This window comes from Tamandua tetradactyla, chromosome 8 (genome assembly GCF_023851605.1).
Source record: "Tamandua tetradactyla isolate mTamTet1 chromosome 8, mTamTet1.pri, whole genome shotgun sequence".
In the NCBI taxonomy this organism is placed as follows: Eukaryota; Metazoa; Chordata; class Mammalia; order Pilosa; family Myrmecophagidae; genus Tamandua; species Tamandua tetradactyla.
The window spans coordinates 17,633,810-17,654,721 of NC_135334.1; the positions used below are offsets into that span (position 1 = coordinate 17,633,810).

Genomic DNA, 20,912 nt, shown 5'->3' on the forward strand with positions numbered 1-20,912 from the left:
CGGACCCTTTCTAGCTTCTAATGTCTCCCACCACCTCCCTTCCAACCTCTTTCCAGACCATTGACTCTTTTCAACCCCTGAAGATGCCAATGTAGTTTCTGTTTCGGGGGTCTTTGAACTTATTTTTCCCTCATCCTGTAATGCTCTTTCCCCAAATCTTTGCAAGGTTGGCTCCTTGCTCTTCAGGTTTCAGGGCAAATACTCCCTTGGTGAGATGTTTCCTAAACCACCCGTCTACTCAGAACCTCTGCCCAGTCACCATCATACTACCCTGGTTTATTTTCTTCCTAATATTTATCACGATTTGAAATATTCTTTTTCACCTCTGTTCATGTTCTTGCTGTGAGAGCCTGGACTTTGTCTATGTTTGCTCACTTCCATATCCTTGAAGCTTAGAAGATGCTTAATAAATATACCATGAGTAAATACTTAAGTTCTTTTCTGTATGGCATGCATAGCAACAGAGAAATTTCAGAAATGAAAAATGTCATTTCATGAGCCTTATTATGTGCAAAGCTCTATATAGACCTAATTTCCTTTAATGCTTGTGACACCCTACCAAGTAGGATCCCCACTTTACAGATGAAGGCAGTGAATGTTACACAAGTTAAGAACTTGTTAATGGTTACACAGCTAGAAAACAATGAAGTCAGGATTTGAAGCCAGGCAGTCTGAATCCAGACCTGGTGCCATAAATTAATATACTATCCAAGTCAGCTAAATCAGTGCGTCTCAGACATTCAGGCGCTTATGAATCACCTGGGGAATCTTGTCAGAACGCAGATTCTGATTGAGCAAGTGGGGCCTGAGATTCTGCATTTCCAACAATTTCCTAGACAATGCCAGTGCCACTGGTCCATGGGGAACACCTCACAGGAAGAAAAGGAAGAAATGGAAGATGGAAGCAGGAAGAGAGGGTAGGAAAGAGGGAGAGAGAGAAGGAAAGAAACTGAGGCCCAGAGAGGTTAGGTGGCTTTCCTAAGATCATATAGTTGGTTAATGGCAGAGCTGGGACTCCAGCCCATTGTCCTGGCTCTTGGCCCAGCAACCCACAGAATTTTAAAGCATTGCACATATTTTCAAAGATTGCTTGCAGGAATGTATCCACTTAAATTAGAGATTGTGAAAGGGTGCCATGATACTTGCCAGCCTCCCTGTTGAGCAAAGCCAGGATACTTGGTTGACACTGGGCCTTCCCATTATAGGGCAAGATAGCTCTTGTTTAGAGAGGCAAGAGTGAAACTTCCAAAGTTTCTAAACTTCCTTCTAGCACAAACACTCAACTATCTAGATGTGTAATCTCCAGTGTACCCACTAATATTCTCTCTGCCTCATGGGAAAGAAGTGCCTTTACCTCATGTTTACCAAATTCCCTCTGACTACTCTTCATAATAATGAGCATCAGCTCATCTCTGCAGGCCATTAAAATATAGACTTGTTGAAAAACTTTTATAAGTCCGTCTGTTCCACCTAGCAGAAATCCCCTTCCGGGAGATGATCATCCATCCTTCATTTGTGCAAACTACAGGAAGCTTGAAACTTACAAAGAGCCCAGTCCACTCTAGAATAGTTCTTCTGATTTGGAAGAACTTTCTACTCTGAACAGAAGCCTCTCCATTCCTGGAAACTTCCACCAAAGGAGCCTACAAAGGTGAGCAGGGCCAGGCTCCCTCTTCAGGCTCTAGAGAGGAATCTATTCCAGGCCTCTGTGCTGCCTCTGGCAGTGACCGACAATCCCTGGCATTCTTTGGCTTGTGGGCAGCACAACTCCAATCTCTGCCTCCATTTCCAAATGGCCATCTTCCCTCTCTCTGTCTGTCTGTGTCCAAATTTCCTTCTCTTTATAAGAACCCCAGTCTTATTGGATGAGGGCTCAACCCAATCCAGTTTGGCCTCATTTTAACTAATCACATCTTCAAAGATCAGGTCACATTTCTAAATAAGGTCACATTCACAGGACAGGAGATGAACATGCCTTTTTGGGGGGACACCATTCAACCCATAACAGTGTCTTTCAAAGCACACACCACACATGAAGCGCTAGTATAATACATCCAAAACGGTGATTTTTCACTCAGATGAGATACAGTCAAGGAGATGCATACACTATACCCTCAACATAGACTGTTTAATTCACAGCCAAGGTGAGAAACGTATGACAGCTTGGCCATTGTAAGGAAATCGCAGGGATTGTTGTCTCTGAGGGGAGAGAGGTCCCTGTCTCCAGGAGTATCATCATGAGCTAATGAGCCAAGAGAAGATAAGCAGTTTTATTGTCTGCTTATCTTATTAACTGGGAGAGAATAGATCTGAGCTAGGAGAGATGAGATCGCAGCAAGTGGGCAATTGCTTGTTCAAATCAACAGAGTAGTGGTAGCTGTGGACCACTAGTCTAAATTCCCTTCTGGAGATATCCATACCTTGTGGTGGACTGCATGTGGAAAGGCCAAATGGCTAAGGTTTCTTAGGTCACTTGAAAAGGAATTCACTAATGGATTATACAAGATTTGATTTGAAGTGTAGACATACATAGATTAGCATCTCTCTGACTTCTGTACTTCAGACACCGGTAAAATTTCAAAAATAAATTGGAGAATTAAATCAGGTGTCCACTTTTTAAATATTGCTGACTATAGGCAGTAAAGAAAATACAAGCCACCATCCCACTATCAAAATTATTTCTAACGAGCAAGGACCTTTCAGCAGCAGCAACAAAAAAAAGAGAGCTGACATCTGCACATGGGCGCCTCTGTCTATGGCAGTTAACATTTGTTGAATGCTAGTTCTATGCCTAGCACTGCCCTAAGTATTTTACTAATATTATCTCTATTTTACACACATGCACGTTATTATGTCCTCAATGTGTTTTCTTTCTCTCTTGTGAAATGATGAAAATATCTTCATGGGACTGGCAGCACTAGTTTCCACCCTAGTGGAAAGGAATTGCTGGATAAGAAGACCTTAGGAGCTAACTTAACTCCCAAGGAGGAGAACCATCTGTGAACCTTAAACTTTTCACCTGATTTAGAGCCTAGGACATGGTCCTTCAGAGTAAGCTCTTCTATGCGCGATCTAGTGACAAACATTTTGCCCTGAGTTCTGTCCTCAGTACAACTGAGATTCATAAGCTTGCAGCCTTTGTCAATAAATACAATGCCCTAAATAAATTGCAATCCAGGCAAAGCTAAAGAACTTCCAGCTGCATTTTGGGGGCAGGGAAGACAAAAGGAAAGCAACCATTTTTGCAATAGAGAGGCTTTTTGCCCCCACTTCCCTGCCTGTACTTTCAAAAGTTTAACATCCCACTAGTGTTTCACAATGAACACAAACCAGATGGCTTCAGCCAATGGAAAAAACACTGGGTTGAGTAATTGAAAATGAATTAAGTAATAACCCTTAAATAACCAATTTTTTAAAAAAAAATCCTAAGTGCTTCCTTGTTTCTAGATTAAAGAAAATTCATGGGGGCGGGCCACAGTGGCTCAACAGGTAGAGTTCTTGCCTGCTGTGCCAGAGACCTGGGTTTGATTCCTGGTGCCTGCTCATGCAAAAAAAACAAACAAACATGAAAATTCACGGCAGCTAAGCCTTAAGTGTAATGTAGAGGATTCTAGGACATTGCCTGCAGACAGAAGGGCCTTCTTCAGAAGATAGATAGACAAGGAAGTTCATCAATTGCAAAAAGTCTCCCCAGAGACCAAACATGTCCTCAAAGAGAGGCTGGAGGCAGCAAGTGAGAAGCTCTGTTATTTATTTTCTCAGTGTTTAGCAAAACAAGGAGACCCAATGTCATAGCCAGATGTGGAATATATTTTGGGAGATAGTGCTTTAGTCAGACTCAGGATAGAATGCAGTTTTGTCCAGACAGTCTTGGCTTGTGTCATCTCTTCCTGTTAACCATCCTGCTTCCCTGAATAGCCAAAAAGGAAATAATTAGAATTTCCTATTATCTATAATAGCCAACAAAAAATTTCAAACTGTTTCCTATTCCAAGACAATCAGATGCGAAAGAGAGGACTAGGAGTTGGTATATATATATATATATATATATATATATATATATTTTTTTTTTTTTTTTTTTTTTACATGGGCAGGCACCAGAAATCGAACCCGGGTCCTCGGGCCTGGCAGGCAAGCACTCTTACCTGCCGAGCCACCGTGGCCCGCCCAAGGAGTTGGTATTGTAGTAGGAAGAGCATTAAGGAAGTGAAGAAGAGCTTTACTCTGATGGACAATGTGCTGGCATCCACCTCAGGTGGAAAGCACGAGGTTTACAGAAGTTTAAATTCCTAGGGCTGGAATTTTTAAAATCTGCTCGGGGGGTGGAGAGCTGTGCATGGCTCCATTATTTACTTGCTATGTGATCTTAGGCAAGTTACTTATCCCTGAGCCTCAGTCTCCTTATCTGCAAAATGTGCATTCCAACACCCATTTTACAGAAGAGGAAGGTAAGTCACATGGAGATCAAGAAACTTGGCTGTGTTCCAGTAGCCTTGTTTCTTGAAGACGATTGTATAATGATAGTTTTACAATGTGACTGTGTGATTGTGAAAACCTTGTGTCTGATGCTCCTTTTATCCAGGGTATGGAAAGATGAGTAAAAAATATGGATAAAAAATAAACAAATAATGGGACGAAGATTAAAATAAATTGGATAGATGGAAATACTAGTGGTCAATGAGAGGGAGTGGAGAAGGGTATGATATGTATGTATGAGTTTCTTCTTTCTTTTTTCTGGTGTCATACAAATGTTCAAAACAAAAAGAAAAGGAAACTTGACCAAAATCAGAAACTGTCTTGGTATCTTGTTGCAAAGCCTATTGCTCTTTCCCCTACCACGTTGACTCCTGACATGAGATCAGATGCACTAAAAGCTTTTGTAGGGTGTCAGGACACTGTAGGGTTATGTTGCACAGGCCCCCATTTGGCACATACACACAGAGACCAGGCTTTACAAATATAAGCTGCCCTATGGGCTGACTAGCATGGAATGTTATAGGAATAACAGGACAGAATCAGGGACTCCCCCCAGAATCCAGCCTACATAGTGGCTCCAGCCACAGGAAAGGCAGCCCCATAGGGTGACTGCCCACGGTCTCACTGATACCAGCACCATGGCTGGCACAGGCTAACCCCCAAACCACAGGTGACACATAGCTCATTATAGGATTATCCTTGTACTACCATCCTTCCTAGACAATTACTATTTTTTATGGGGCTAAAGCAAACCATCTCTGCTCTTACTGGTAACTATTCTGGGGAAGTCTAGGAAAAGAGGATAATGATAGAAGAGAATGAAGCTCCTGTTCTGTATCCAAAGGTACATGATGTGACATCTAGTGCATCCCAAATGGGTATCATGCCAAATGGTAAAGAATGGGGAGAAAGGGGGAAAATTCAACTTCCCCATTTGGAGAGTTCCTATTATTCTTGCAAGCAGTGGGGACAACCAAACAACAGGCCGAGTTCTCAATCTTGGGGTTTGTTCCTATGAAATTTATCCCCACAAAGGATAGGCTAAACCTACTTAAAATTAGGCCCAAGAGTCATCCCCAGAGAACCTCTTTTGTTGCTCAGATGTGGCCTTTCTCTCTCAGCCAACATGACAAGCAAACTCACTGCCCTCCCCGTCTCTAAGTGGGACATGACTCTTAGGGGTGTAAACCTCCCTGCCAACATGGGACAGAAATCCTATAATGAGTTGGGACCCAGCATCAAGGGATTGAGAAAACCTTCTCATCCAAAAGGGGGAAGAGAGAAATGAGACAAAAAAAAGTGACAGTGGCTGAGAGATTTCAAACAGAGTCAAGAGGTTATCCTGGAGGTTATTCTTACACATTATATAAATATCCCCTTTTTAGTTTATAGTGTATTAGAGGGGCTAGAGGGAAGAGCCTGAAACTAGAGCTGTGTTCCAGTAGCCTTGTTTCTTGAAAACAATTGTATAATAATATAGGTTTCACAATGAGACTGTGATTGTGTAAATCTTGTGTCTGATGCTCCTTTTATGTATGGTATGGACAAATAAGTAAAAAATATGGATAAAAAATAAACAAATAATAGGGGGAACACATGTTAAAATAAATTGAGTAACTGGGTGCACGGGTGGTTCAGTGGTAGAATGCTAACCTTGTATGCCGGAGACCCAGGTTTGATTCCCGGATCATGCACCCAAAAATAAGTAAATATAAATAAACAACTTGAGTAGATAGAAATACTAGTGATCAATCAAAGGGAGTGATAAGGAGTATAGAAAAAAAATAGAGGAAACAAAAATTAAAATATATTGGGTAGATGGAAATACTAGTGATCAATGAGAGAGAGGGGTAAGGGTATGCTATGTGTGAGTTTTTTCTTTTTTTTTTTTCTGGAGTGATGCAAATGTTCTAAGAAATGATCATGGTAATGAATATACAACTTTGTGATGATATTTTGAGTCATTGATTGTATACCAAGTATGGAATGTACTTATGTTCAGAGTGGTTGTGTTTGTATGTTGTTTTACCAATAAAAATATTAAAGAAAAAAAGAAACACACACACAAAGAACATTCCCTAGGAGATGCAAGGGTAGTTCAGTGGTAGAATTCTCTCCTGCCATGTGGGAGACCTGGGTTCCTGGCACGTGCATTTCCCAAGGGAGGGGGAAAATATTCAACAAATGGTGCTGCAATAATGGGAAACTCACATGGAAAATGAATGACCCCCACTATACAGCATACAAAAAAAAATTCCTGATAATTCCACTCAGGAACCTGAGTTAAGAATATAACCAAGTATAATGTACAAAAGGGTATATACAAAAATGTTTATTGTAGCAAATATACTGGCACAAACTAAATGTCCCACAATAGAAAAGTGGCTAAGTAAATTACGATTCACAAACACATACGATTGAATATTGTGCTGCTATTAAAATAGATTACAAAAGATGTTTATGATTTGGATAAGTACTCATGATATACTCTTAAGTAACAAAAAGGCCACAAACTTTGTTATTATGTATAGTAAGATCTCTACTGCATAAATATATAAATGCATAGAAAAAAGGCTGGAAGGAAATCTGAACCAAAATGTTAGGCAATTGTTATTTTCCTCGTGAGTTTTGTCCTTATTTTCCAAATTTTGTATAAGGATGTATAGCTTTTCATTTTTAAAATGCTACTTTAAAAAACTGCTTAAACATATAAATGCCACTGGCCCTTCAATGGCTTTGTTCTTTGCTTAGATTAGTGCACAAAACCTCCCAAGCCTCTTTCCTCCAGCTCCAGCCCCGCCCCAGCCCTGCCCTGCACCGACTCCTGGGTCATCTTCCTGAGACTCTAAGCTGATGGGATGCAGCCTTGACTAATTATTGTCTCTAGACAAGAAGACAGGATTCAAACTCCTTGGTATAACCTGCTGCTCCTCATTCAGACCATAGGCTTTCAGATATCCTGGAATTCCTGCATGTTCTTTCTTTTGTTCGTTAATGCCCTTTCCCACCTTGCAAATTTTTACTTGGTCTTTACAGCCAAGCTCAGAGGTCAGCCCTTCTGTGATTGCTTGCCCATCAGTCCCAAGTAGAGCTGGTTGCTGTTTGCTGTACTCCCCAAATACTTTACTAATAGCTTTGTTTTAGCAAATATCACATTTTGGGGTATTTTTATTGATTTTTTTAATGAGAGAAGTTGTGGGTTTACAGAACAATCATGTATAAAGTGCAGGATTCCCATATACCTCCCTACCACCGGCACTTGCATTGGTGAGGAAAACTTGTCACAACTGATGGCACTGTTTTGGTAATTCTACTTCTTCTTTTTTTTTGGCATGGCAGGTGACAAATCTGCCCGCTGAGCCACCGTGGTCCACTCTCTACTATTTTTTTTTAACAGTAGTTACATTTGTTGCAATTGATGAAAAGTTATTAAAGTAGGACTATTAATTATTGTCCATAGTTTACATAGGAGTATTGTTTCTCCACATTCCCAAACTGTTATTATTATTTCTTGCATGACTTTATTTTATTACTCATCTACCCATACCCTGGATAAAGGGGGTGTCAGTTCAAGGTTTTAAAAATCACATAGACACAAGAAGAAAGCTATGTAGTTATTCAATCATTATCAAAGATCGAGGCTACTGGATTACAGTTCAACAATATTTCCTTCTGTTTGCTCTAATCCACTAGAAACTAAGAGGAGGTGCCTATATAATGAGGCAGTAGTCATAGCCATTTGTTAAATCTTAACTTCTCAGTTACAACTCCTCCCTCTCATTTGATCAGTCTCTCAATCTTCAGGGATATCTGGACAATGACCATTCAAATTTCTTTGTGCTGAAACATAATGTGTCGGCATTATGGGGTAAAGGAATGTAACTGGTTGATTCTTGGAAAGCCTGTTACCTCTGGGTTTCAGAGCTTATCAGGCATAGAAGCATCTGGAGGCTTTAAGTTTCGAAAACTTACTAGGTAAAATTTTCATAGCATCCTAGATAGAACCCAGGGTATTCTTTACAGTTTTCAGGAATACTGTTGGAGTTTGGCATACTGTAGCAGCAAAAATCACATTCTGATGGAATAACCGTATTTTAATATCACATGTTCCTCCCCGTTGGAGCCCTCCTCACATCAGACCATATGATTGTGAGGATGACGCTTGACACGCATTTGTCCTGGTATTCCAAGGGCTTGGCACAGAGGAGTTGCCCAATGATGAATAAAGACACTGGTGTCCCAGCTGGGTCACAGGAGGCAGCAGCGAGTACTAATGACAAGCAGACAGTCTTTGCAGGGTCACTGTGAGCTGATCTTCACTCTTAAGCGCAGCAAGAAAAGGCAGGCTTCATAGGCAGCAAGACAGATATCAGTTAGCCAAAAGGAGGAACTTCCATGGGTTATGATCACCGGAGCTGAGGAATGATTGGGATAAAGCAGAGCCTTAAAAACAGGCTAAATGCTAGTGGTAAATGAAAGCGAGGGGTAAGGGGTATGGTATGTATAATCTTTTTTTTCTCTGTTATCGTTTTATTTCTTTTTCTGTTGTCTTTTTATTTCTTTTTCTAAATCGATGCAAATGTTCTAAGAAATGATGAATATGCAACTATGTGATGATATTAAGAATTACTGATTGTATATGTAGAATGGAATGATATCTTAATGTTTTGTTTGTTAATTTTTTTAATTAATAAAAAAGTTTTAAAAAAAACAGGCTGAAAAACAAAAAGCAAAAACGCCACCTCCCTATCTAGGAAGACCCGGACATTGACCTTAGAGACTAAAAGATAGACAAGTTGATCTTAACTAGATCTAGCCGTCTCCGGATTGTCTGAGGAAGCAGAGGGTAGGTGGCTCCACTTTCTCCCAGAGCCCACTGTGATTGTGCTATAAGCCTGGGCAAATTTCCATCTCAGCTGCATTTCCCAACCGAAATTTGCAATTTGAACCTAAAGGCCTGCAGATAAAGAAGATTGTGTTAGGAGTGGGCCCAACTGCTTACAAAACCCAGCAGGGCCCTCGACTCCAAAACACTCATTAGCATCTTAAGTTCACATAAATATATATGAGGCCTGTGGATTCCCCTGGGAGTCCCGGAGGCCCTTGCAGCCAAAGCAAAAGCCCTCCCCCTTTGCACCTCCTCCCGACATTCCCACTCCGAGCCCAGCTGCCTCGGGAGTGTGAGGAAACTTCACTGCAGGGGCTGGGCAGCTCATGTTCGGGCTGCAAAAATAGACACTGTGGTGCTTTTGGGGTTAAGTTCTACTCTGCCCCTCCCCTTCTTATGGTGGCCCTTCAAATCCAGCGTGTCTGAAGACCAAAGATCTCCTCTAACCCGCTCCTCTCAGACTCCAGGACCAGAGGACTGTAGGAAAGGTGAAGATGCTGGAGGGACGGAGCAGAGCAAAAAAAAAGAAAGCGGGAGGAGGACTGATAACAATGCCTCCTCTTAAGGTGGTCTAGAAAATTCTTGATGATCATAACCATCATTTGTTATGTACCAGGTGCTGACCCCAAAGGACTGAGCGCCAGCCCTGGCTCACAATCCTGCTAGCTACGATTATAACAACTCAGATCCAAACGAGCTGGGTTAGTCATGGGCATGCCTCCCCTTGAGAAGCATGCTTCTGAGACGATGAAACTCTTACACCCCCCAGCTTTTTGGAAAGGCAGGGAGACCTACAAGCAGGAAAGCAGTTCCCATTCAGGTGGAGCGATGGCTTACTGACCTGTTCTCCTGCACTGGGGAAAGGCCACTGGCCTTCTAGTTCAAACACAGCCGTCTCTCATCTTGTTTAAACAAGGCCAGGGAGGCAGGCGGGCGGGCGTCCTGTGGAAGGAAGTAACGAGGGCTGTTTGGGATTCCTTGCAGACTCTGGGCTATTGAAGCTGTCAGGCTGACACACAAGCTCTGTCAGGCTTGGAGCTCTTGGCATTCTGGCTGCTACCCCCTGATGACCATTTATAGTCAATCCCTCTGAAGAGGGTGTCACCCCGGCCTTGGGCGAAAGAGATGAGTTGGAGGAGAGGCACCTGGACGTGGAGAGGCAGGCAGTAACTACTAGAAACCTCCCCACGTCCAAACACTACATAACTCCTGGAACTTGAGCTCAGCTGCTCCCCCTTCAGGCCTGTGGGGTAGGAGCAAGTTGGGTGGCAGAGGGTAGGATGCCGGGAAAAGAGTATGACCACGGGTCATGAATTTTTAGTGGAATTTTAATGTGGGTAAGGTCCATACAGCTTGGTGATAAGGAGTTCAGTCCCTGTTCCCTTGATTTTTTCTGATTTCCCCTTGAAATTTAATTCAGAACCCTTTTATGCATATTGGAAGCAACACACTTTGAACGGAGCCTGGGAAAGGAAGAAATATGGGGAATGGTGGCTTGACATGGTGAACAGTCCACTCTGGAGGTGGCCCTACAGCAAGTTCTATCCCGTCTTTGCATCTCCTTAATTCTCCGTGGTATCTGTTTTGGGAAGAAGGCATAAGATGATATGGGTTTTAGGTAGACCTTATGCTCTCTTGGTCCCTAGAATGACGAATGATTAAGGAGAGGGTTTTGAAAGGGAGCCTGGAGACTTGGTGTTGGAAAAATGGGACAGTGTCCTCCAAACCCATTGTATGAATTCCTAACAAGTCAGCAAACTGCCAATAATGATGCTAAAAGAAGGAAGGCTTGCTTGGCTGCTGAGACCACGGGTAAGCAGTCACCACGGACACCCATGGACCTCCAGGCATCTGCCTACTGGGCTGCAGAATAACATTATTGTCCTTGCTAAGCATAAAAGGGGTGTTGGGGGAGTTGGGAAGGATGGACAGTGACCAGGGATGGACAAGGATTCATATTCTTGTACTAGATGCCAGATACTGGGATAGGGGCTTTACACACCAGTTTGTTTTTATAGTGTTCATAATCAAGAGATTCATTTTATATTTATTTTATAGAAAAAGAAACTAAGGGTCAGAGAGGTCAAATAAATGGCTCAACGTTTCAGACCTAGCAAGTGGTGGAGCTGGGATTCCAAACTTCTTTCTCCTCTGTTAGGCTGTTTTGGGCAGCTATCCTGGGGTTAATTATTTGTTCAGAGCACTCCGTCCTGAGGGATATGTGAACTAGAGGTTGCTATGGCCCAGAAGAAAGGACGCTTCCGTCCCAAACTGGGATTACTGGGGAATCTGCCTCTAGTCTGAAGAGGTGTCTGTTTTTATCGTTAGGACAGCCAGTCCCAGGCTCAGTGTGGAAATGCTGTCAAAATCTAATTTTTCCTGCTCCTTTTTCTAGAACTTTGAAGAGGTTATGACATTCTTTCTCCCTCGGTCAAATTAAAATAGACTTGATTATGTTACAGCATTCTTTGGTTAGTTTCAATTCTGTGGATATACTCAGATCACTTTTGATTTGCTTTAGGAGTTCATTTTCATATCTAAAAACCTTTTTAGTGCAAACTACAAATTTATGAATGCATCCACATTTATTGAGCACTTCCTGTAGGTCTGACACTGGGTACAATTCAGGAACTTGTTTCTTCCCATAGGAGGCAGATACATAAACAAGCGCAATGCAACATGTGCCAAAACATCAGAAAGTTTCAAGTGCTATGCGATAGCTACGCTCACCTGATTGGTTTAATGTGAATTTTTATTTTAATTTAATGAGTTCTTACCAATTGTAAGTATCTATGTTAAGTTCTGGGAAAACCAAGAAGAGGGAGGGAGACAGATGAATGCAGAGATATTATATGTTATAAAAGAAGTAAAAATCTATAACAGAAAAATATAAAACAAAATAAATAGTAAAAATTTTAAAATCTACAATGGAAAAGGGCCTATTAGTACTAATTTACATGGAAATAAATTATTTACTACTTCACCTGGAACAGAGCAAACATTTAGTAAATATCAGTCATATCACTATCATTATTGTTGGCAGTTAATAAATTTGGATTTATTTTCTTATAAAACCGGGTCCTTAAATGACCCTTCAAAACTGGGTAACATTGCCATCTCTCCAGTTTACAGCGAGAATCACATGAGTACATAGTGATTTGTTTAGGGGCTCTATTTGACAGTGATTTAGAGAAAAATTAAGCAGAGACGTTCTGGCTCCCCAAGTACCCCTCTAGCTACTGGTCCTGAAACCCAGGAGCTGGTCACGACCTGGTCCTCTCCACCTCAGTGCAAACTTCTTCTGACTCTCCACCCAGCCCCAGCCCCGATGACCCAACTCTCAAAGCTTCTGGCATTACCTTAGAATCTTCTCCCTCCCCTACTCCCTACATTTAGTAAGTTGCCACGCCCTGCAGACCAGAGCTTCTTTAACTCTAAGGTGCTTACAAATCACCCAGGGATCTGACTCCGCAGGGGTCGGGGATGAGGCCTGAGGTTCTGCATCTCTAAGAAGCTCCCAGGGAGATCCCGGGAATGAGGGTCCCAAGACTCACGTCAAGCAAATCCAGTCTCACTTCCAACTATCTTGCTTTCTCTCACTCCAACTGGTGTCCCGCACCAACCAGGCCCTCCCTTAGCTAGTCTAGACTGAGGCTTTCAGATTCCTCAGTCGTCTCCCTTCTTAGTGCAGCCCCTTTACTCTATCCTACATCTTCTACTGAATTAATCTTCCAAAAACAACTTCCCTCACATCACTCTGATGCTCAAACACCTGCCATGCCTCCTCAGTGTCTAGCAAACTGGACACAAATTTCTCTAGCTGAAGTTAAGACTTTTTACGTTTGAGCCCCAGCTTCTTCAGCGGAACGCTTACAATTCCCATTGACTTGGCCTACTGTTAATCTCCAGTGAAGTACAGGGCCCCATACTTCTTGAGGACTTTGTGGATACTCCTTCTTCCTGCTGCACCTTCCCTCCTTCAACTGTGGTCCTGACCTCCCCTTCCCCCAACCCCCAACCCCCAAATACTCTCCATCCTTTAAGGCAAGGCTAAGTACATTTTGCCTACCTGCTTGCCCAGCTGGAAACTCTCTCCCCTGTCTTTAAACTGTCATAGCTCTGCATCCAAATATGGTTATTTATGTATACTTCTATCTTCTTGATGGACTGTAGGCTCCTTCGTCACTCTGAGTAAACCCCATAGCACCTTTCTCAGTGTCTGGCTCCCAGCAAGCCCACAATTAATGCATCCCAGGTGCCTGGAAGATCCATTTCCCAGCTCCTTTTAATGGGTGTCTGTTCTATTTGGATTATTTATGTCCCTGTTCTAGATGTGTTTTAACATTGTAAACCACCTCAAATCCTTTTGGATATCAGTAAGCTGTAAATCATAATCAGCTGCAGGAGCAGACACTCTGACATGTTTGTTAAATGAATAAATGGGTGCTTTCTGCAGGGCTCAGAGTAAGGAGCAGGTTGCTGCGTGCTCTTCCCCTCCTTCCTGCCCATGGCCCTTTTGCCCCTCTATCCTGTCTAAAAGACCTCCTGCAGCCCCTCTAAATCCTGCTCTGAGGCCCACAGAGATCTCCTGCTTCTCCAGGAACCTCCCCACAGCCCACTCTGGCCCACGTGGAGCTGTTGGGTGGGTTTACTAGGTCTCACTAAATGGTGGGCTCCTTCATGTCAGGGGCCATGCTCTCGTCAAAGCCTCCATCTTTCCAGTTATATAATGGTTCCCACTCCTGGCTGTGGAGCTTTGTAAATATGCCGGGGCCCCACCCCCCACATCCTATACCAGGCCTATGGAATTGGGGGGTGGGGTGGGAAGGGGGGATTCCTCGAACTTGAGCTGCATCAGAAGCACCTGGAGGGCTGGCTAAACCAGATTGCTGGACCCCACCCACAGAGGCCTAGAAATTGCATTTGTAACGAGTTCCCAGGTGAGGTTGAGGCTGCTGGTGGGAAAACCACTCTTTGATGACCACTTTTCCAGAGGGAAGGCCCAGCTATTCTATATTTAAAGAATGAAGGGGAAAAAAAAATCACATGCCAGCTAAGCACCACTCGATTAGCGGGTTGTAGGGGCTTGATAAGTACTGAATGGATTACATTATTTGCTCCATCTACCTTCCCAAATAGGTCCTTAATAACTTATGTTAGATCTTAACCTACTGCTCTTGCAAATGCCACAGGGTTAGGCCCTGCGAGGACACTCAGTAACACCTTTAGACAAGTGAATGCCTTTCCTGCCCCCTTTCAGTGTCACTGTCAGAGGAAAGACAAGTAAGTGTTTTGGTATCCTGGGCTGTTCAAGCAAATACTACGCAGTGGGTTGGCTTAAACAATGGGAATTTATTTGCTCATGGTTTTGAGGCCAGGAAAAAGCCCAAATCAAGGCATCATCACGATGATGCTTTCTTCCTGAAGACCGGCCTTCTGGGGCTGGCTGACCGTGATCCTTGGTCCCGGGCTTCTCTGTCATGGGGCAGTGCACGTGGCAGCCTCTCTTGACCTCTCCCTTCTCTTCCGGGTTCCATTGACCTTCGGCTCCTTGCTGGTCCCTCTGTGGCTTTCTCTGTGTCTGAATTTCATTTTCTTTTCAAAATAAAATTTTTTTAAAACATAGGCAGGCACCGGGAATTGAACCCAGATCTCCAGCATGGTCAGTGAGAATTCTGCCACTGAGCCACCGTAGCACCGCCCCTGAATTTCATTTGCTTATAAAAGACTCCAGTAATAAGATTAAGACCCATTCTGATTGAACTGGACCACACCTTAACTGAAGTGACCTCATCAAAAGGTCCTACTTACGATGGGTTCACACCCACAGGAATGGATCAAGTTTAAGACCATGTTTTTTGGGGGTGCATGTGTCCAAACCACTACACCAAGGAAACCTAAACTTGTCTGTTTTGATCAATAAATAAGAGGGTAGCAATGGAGGAGATTTCCAAGGGTAAGAAGTGAAGCAGGACCAAGCCATTCCATCCTTCTTAGGAAATTGGTAAATCACAACCCTGTCTCTAACCTGAGCCACCACCAACACTTCAGCGTGACCTCTGTCCCCAAAGATCTTTGGTTGCATAGCTTATTTTCCCTTGAATGCTCATGGAAACAGTGTTCACATGAGGCAGGATTTAGGAAGTGATTAAAAAGTGCAGCAAAGAAATGCTGCTCACAGCTGTCCTTCCCCAAATATCAGTATTTGCCTTCTCAGAAAAAAATCAAGTTGATGAGGGCACGGCTGTATTATTAAAATAAATTTTTATCACAAGGGTCTATTTTGTGGTTCTCTTGGCATTTACTGGCTTGTTGTAAAAATAAAATTATCACCACCAATATCATCACCGGGCAGGAGGTCTTAATGACAAACAAACATGATAGATGTTAAAAAAGAATTTTTTTTATAATTTCATCATTTTTCCCCTTTGGAGCTAGAAACTGAAAACAACCTTTAAAGCAACAGTTAATCGACTGAGAGTGCTTGCAGACAATGTGGAAAGGCCCACCTCACCCTTCCAGACTAGGGTCTCATACTCCCCTGGAAGCTTCCCACACCCTCGCCCAGACCCACGTAGCTGCCCCTCCTGTGAGCCCTTGGCACACCTCGGCTGTTCTCCTCCATAGCACTTACCTCACTCTGTTGTAACTGTCAGCTGACCATCCCCTATTCTGTTAACTTTGAGATAATTATCTCAAGCTATCTCAAGGTAGCAGCGAACAGCTAATATAAATAATAACCAATTATAACAAATGCACACATGAATTCTAAGTTTTTGTTGACTCCAGAAGCTACACATTTGCATTCGCATTCAGATGTTACACACCGAGATGTTTCCCTCACCTGGTTGGAGGGCATCACCGTAGTCTGCCAGCATCTGGGCCATCGTTTGCCAGGGCTGCTGCTGTAACAAACTCGCCCAGATTAGCTGGTTTAACAGAAATGTATTCTCTCACAGATCTGAGGGCCAGAAATGCAAAATCAAGGTGGCAGCAGGGCAATGCTTCCTCCTAAAGGAGAAAATTTGTTCCATGCCTCCCTTTTGCCTTCTGGCAGGTGGCAGGAAATCCATGGAGTTTCCTGGCTTGTGGTAGTATAGCTCCATTTCTGCCTCTGTCACATGGCCATGTCTCTCTCTCTCTCTCTCTCTCTCTCTCTCTCTGTCTGTCTTCCTCTTGCTGTGTCCAAATTTCCTTTGCTTATAAGGGCACCAGTCATTTTAAACTAGGGCCCACCCTGATCCAGTTTTGGCCTCATCTTAACCAATAACGTCTTTAAAGACCCTGTTTACAAATAAGTTCCCATTTACAGAAGTAGGGGTTAGGACTTGAACATGTCTTTTTTGGGAGACACAACTCAGTCCATCATGACTGGCTTTGAGCCTCCTCCTTTCCATAACATGCTGCCTCATTTTGGGGGAAGGGGGGCCACCCACCTCTGCCTTCACAATGGCTGCAGCCTCCCACGTGGGCTAATCTAGTGATCTGGTATAAGAACATTCTGGAAGGTTTGCAGGCTGATATTTATCTTCTCTCTGAAAGTAGTTATTGAATAATTCCCAGGAGATACTGGGGTTTTGTGCTGGTTTCCCAAACACTGTTGTAATCATTTTTTTTCAACACATACACACAGCCAAATTAAGCACATCCATTTCAATAATGCTTCAAAACGTCTTTGATCTTTCATACATTTTCCAAATGTCTTAGAGGCAGGCCTTCTGGATTTAGAGCCACAACTTCAGGAACTTCTTAAGGGAACAAATATCTTTTAGAATTGAATCGTCAGTGCCTAGTACAAGGCTTGGCACATAAGGGCTGCTCAATAAATTAGAAATAAAATAGCAATATTTATGGCTAATAGTACCCGGGCCTTACCTCTGTGCCACACGCTGCTAAGCCATTTGGTGATTCTCTCAGTTAATTCACAATGACCACCCTGTGAGCTAGGTTTTGTCAGTGCCTCTCTTTGTAGATGAAAATCACCTGGAGTTCAGAGGGCTCAAGTAACTTGTCCAAGTTCACACAGCCAGTAACTGACACTGCAGATATGGAATCCAACTCTTTCTAGTTCCAATGCTGCATTTAACTCAGCACAATGCGAGGACAACAGAGGAGCTCATTCTGGTTGGAGGGATTGCATATATTCAGGTAAGCTCACTGACTTTACAATTTACCGCAAAACTAAAATAATACCCTCAGGAGAATAACACCTATGAGAAAATCGAGAGCAGTTCCCTTTTACAGGGGTGGGGCGGGGATAAGGGGCAGGCTGAAGCCCCGGGAGGTTGAGGCATCGCCCCATGGTCACACAGCTGTCCAACCAAGTCAGCACTGTTGCTGGAGTCCTTAGTCTGATTTCTAGCTGCGTAGACGGATACTCAAACATTCCTCAGTGCCTGAACTCCCCCCACCCTTGTTCTTGCTCTGAAACAGTCTTGTTAAGGAGAGAGGCATTTTGTCAAGATTGCAGCATTATATCATCTAGGTGCACTGAGAGTCTGCCAGCTAACTCATTAAAACGGTTGCTCTCTCTGATTGATGGGACAGCAGGCTATAATTAGAAGGGCCCTTAGAGGCTGAGAAGCAACGTGTGATTTGCCTAAGATTCCTGGGGGTGGACGAATGGATGATGAGAGAGCCCAAGCCACTGACGCTGCAGTCCAGGGCACCTTCCCTTACACCCCTCTTCCCACCTGATAGTGGTTTCCTGGGGGGTGGGGAAAGTGTTTTGTATCAGAGTTTTGCTGGAGTGCGGTAGACTACAGAGCACTTTTCAGGTGGGGTGAGAGATGTACGTAAAAACCTCCGAGACCAAACCGGGGGGTTTTGTGCAGAAGGGACTGACCAGGTAGGAAGGGTCAGGAAAAATCCTTTAATCACTGGCTGAGGGGAGGGTCCATTACAAAATCTCCCGTAGAAAAAGGTGATGGCTGCACACTCCCCTCCCAGCCCTGCAGGGTAGTGTAACAACCTGCCCCTAACACCCAAAGAGCAGATTCCAGTCCCTGCCCCATCACTTACATGCTGAGAGTACCTGGGCAAGTGACTTAACCTTTCTGGGCCTTCATTTATTTATTCATGAAATAAAGAGGTTGTACTGGGTCTTTTCTAAGACATTATAGCTCTGACATTCTTAGAATCACGTGAAGTAGGATGATTTGAAGTTAGATCTGAAATCCTAAACTTGTGGAGACTATTCCACCTTGCTGGGCTAGTACACCCCTCCAAGTTCCTGCCTTTAGTTTTGGAAAGCTAAAGCCAGCTGAGAAATTGGATGCAAATCTTTAACCTCTGTGATTCTTCCATTCTCCCAGGAGTGAATGTGTCGCTCAGTGTTTCTGTTCCTAAAGCTGTCAAATGTTTATTTGGCTGTATACCTCAGTCATTCCATATCTAAACCAAAATAATTTATTAGCAAGGCGAAGGATAGAGCCCTGAAAAGAAAGTGTCCAAATCCTTGGAGGCTTCTCCAGAATGCCTGCTGGTTGGGATGATTTCATTCAGGGAGGAAGGAAGCATCGTTTGTGATGCTTTACCTGTGCTCCATCTCACAGCTAAAGTCTCACAAATGGTGCTTCCTTCCTCCAACTACACAAAACGCCCTATACTGCATTGGGGTAAATGGCCCTTTCTCTCACTTCTTGTGTCAGATATTTATTGTTGTATAACAAATTGTACCCCCTTCCCTCTGCTCCCCCCCCAAAAAAAAGAAAACAGTGCCTTAAAACAATAAACACTTATTATCTCACAGTTTCTGTGGATCAGTAATTCAGGGTAACTTAGCTGGGTGGTTCTGGCTCAGGGTTTCTCATGACTTTGCACTCAAGGTGTCAGGTGGGTCTGCAGGCAAATGAAGCCTGGCTGGGGCTGAAAGACCTGCTTCTAAGATGACGCATTCACACGGTGTTGGTTGTGATGAGAGACCTCAGTTCTCTGGCATGTGGTCCATAGATCATCCTCACACCACAGTACCTGGCTTCTCTCAAGGACAGCAATCTAAAGAGAGCACAGCAGAAGCCACAAGATGTTTTATGACTTGGTATGGGAAGTTTACACTCTGTCATTTCTGCAAATCCTATTGGTTACCACTGGTCAGTCTTATTCAGAGTGAGAGGGGACTGCCCAAAGATGTGAATACCCAGAGGCAAGAGCCACTGGGGGGCAGAGAAAAAAGACTTTGTGGTGGCAGAGAAAAAAGACTTCCACGGATAAATACTGGCACCGTGGGATCAACAATTCCATCCTGACCAAAAGGAGGAAAAGAAGTATAATTAATAAAGTATCAGAGGCAGAGAGAGTTCAAATAGAGTTGAGAGGCTACTCTGGAGGTTGCTCTTACACAAGCTTCAGTTAGACATTGCTACCTATCATAACCTGCCAACCCCCAACCAAAAACATTTCACTCAATCCTAAAGAATACCTAGGGCAATATATAAGATTCCAGAAGGGTTCCATGCACTAGTATAACTTTCCAGAAACCTGCAACCTCCAATGGGTCCCTGGACCAGATAAGTCCTGAAACCTAGAGGGCCCAGCCTCTCCAGAACATCAGATAGTTCCATCTCTGATGTTATTGACATCTCCATATTATTGACAGCCCCTTCCAACATGAAAAAGTTAGAATGGCCGTAGCCCAAACACCCCTAAAGAGAGGGACAGCAAGATCAAAGGTGATGATAGAGTTATACAGAGAAGATAGGATTTAACAAATGAATATGAATGCTGAATCATTAAACTGATATCTCCTTTAGTCTCCAGTATCTTAGAGCAACTAGAATTAAAAACCTAAAATAGTGGAATTTGTAGCCCATGTCAAACTCTGAAATATGTTCTACAACTAATTGTGGTGCTGTGCTTTGAAATTTATTTCTTTTTTGTATATATGTTATTTTTCACAAAAAAGAAAGAAAATAAGGTCGACTGTGGTGATAAAAAAAAATTTTAAGTCTTCTAGCCTCCTATATTCTGGAGCATCTAGAAGGAAAAATCTGAGAGGATGATATGGTAGCCCATGACAAACTGGGTTCTGTTCTGTAACTACTTGTTGAAGAGTGCTTTGAAAAGTATTGCTTTTTTTATTTCTTTGCTTTGTATATATATTATGCTTTACAATAAAAAAGTTTAAAAAATAAAAATAAATGATCTTAAAGAAAAAGACATTGTGGTATCAGGAAAAGGCATATGTTTCAAAGGCCAGCAGACTTGGGGCTGGAGTCAAATCCTTGTAAGCTATGCAAATCCTAGACCTCTCTGAGCCATTTCTTCATCAGTTGGATAACAATTCTTCATAAGGATAATAATATCTTTTCCATAGGATGGCTGTCAGGATGAAACAAAAGAATGAATTTGCTGTGTCACAAACAGCAGCCATCAAATTTGTGACATCAACTTTCTCTAGTCCCTTATCACTTTCCCATTCCTACATTCAACACCTTGCACAAGGTTCCCATATTTTCCTTGTACAATGAAAATACAGGACTATAAGTCTAGAATGTCAGCATTAGAAGGGACTTAATTGTTATCTAGTATAGTAGTCTCCAACTTAAGG

The 20,912-nt window shown here is 42.9% G+C and overlaps 1 protein-coding gene and 1 long non-coding RNA gene across 2 annotated transcripts in view; one reads left to right on the forward strand and one right to left on the reverse strand.

Moving 5' to 3' along the window:
* Positions 1-20,912, forward strand: part of CLMP (CXADR like cell adhesion molecule) — a 117,342-nt gene that overhangs the window by 16,691 nt on the left and 79,739 nt on the right. The window lies entirely within an intron of this gene.
* Positions 7,283-11,751, reverse strand: LOC143644088 (uncharacterized). The gene is made up of 3 exons (XR_013156501.1): positions 11,475-11,751; positions 10,206-10,306; positions 7,283-8,891 (listed from the first exon to the last, which is right to left on the reverse strand). It is a non-coding gene; the product is annotated as an uncharacterized LOC143644088 (long non-coding RNA).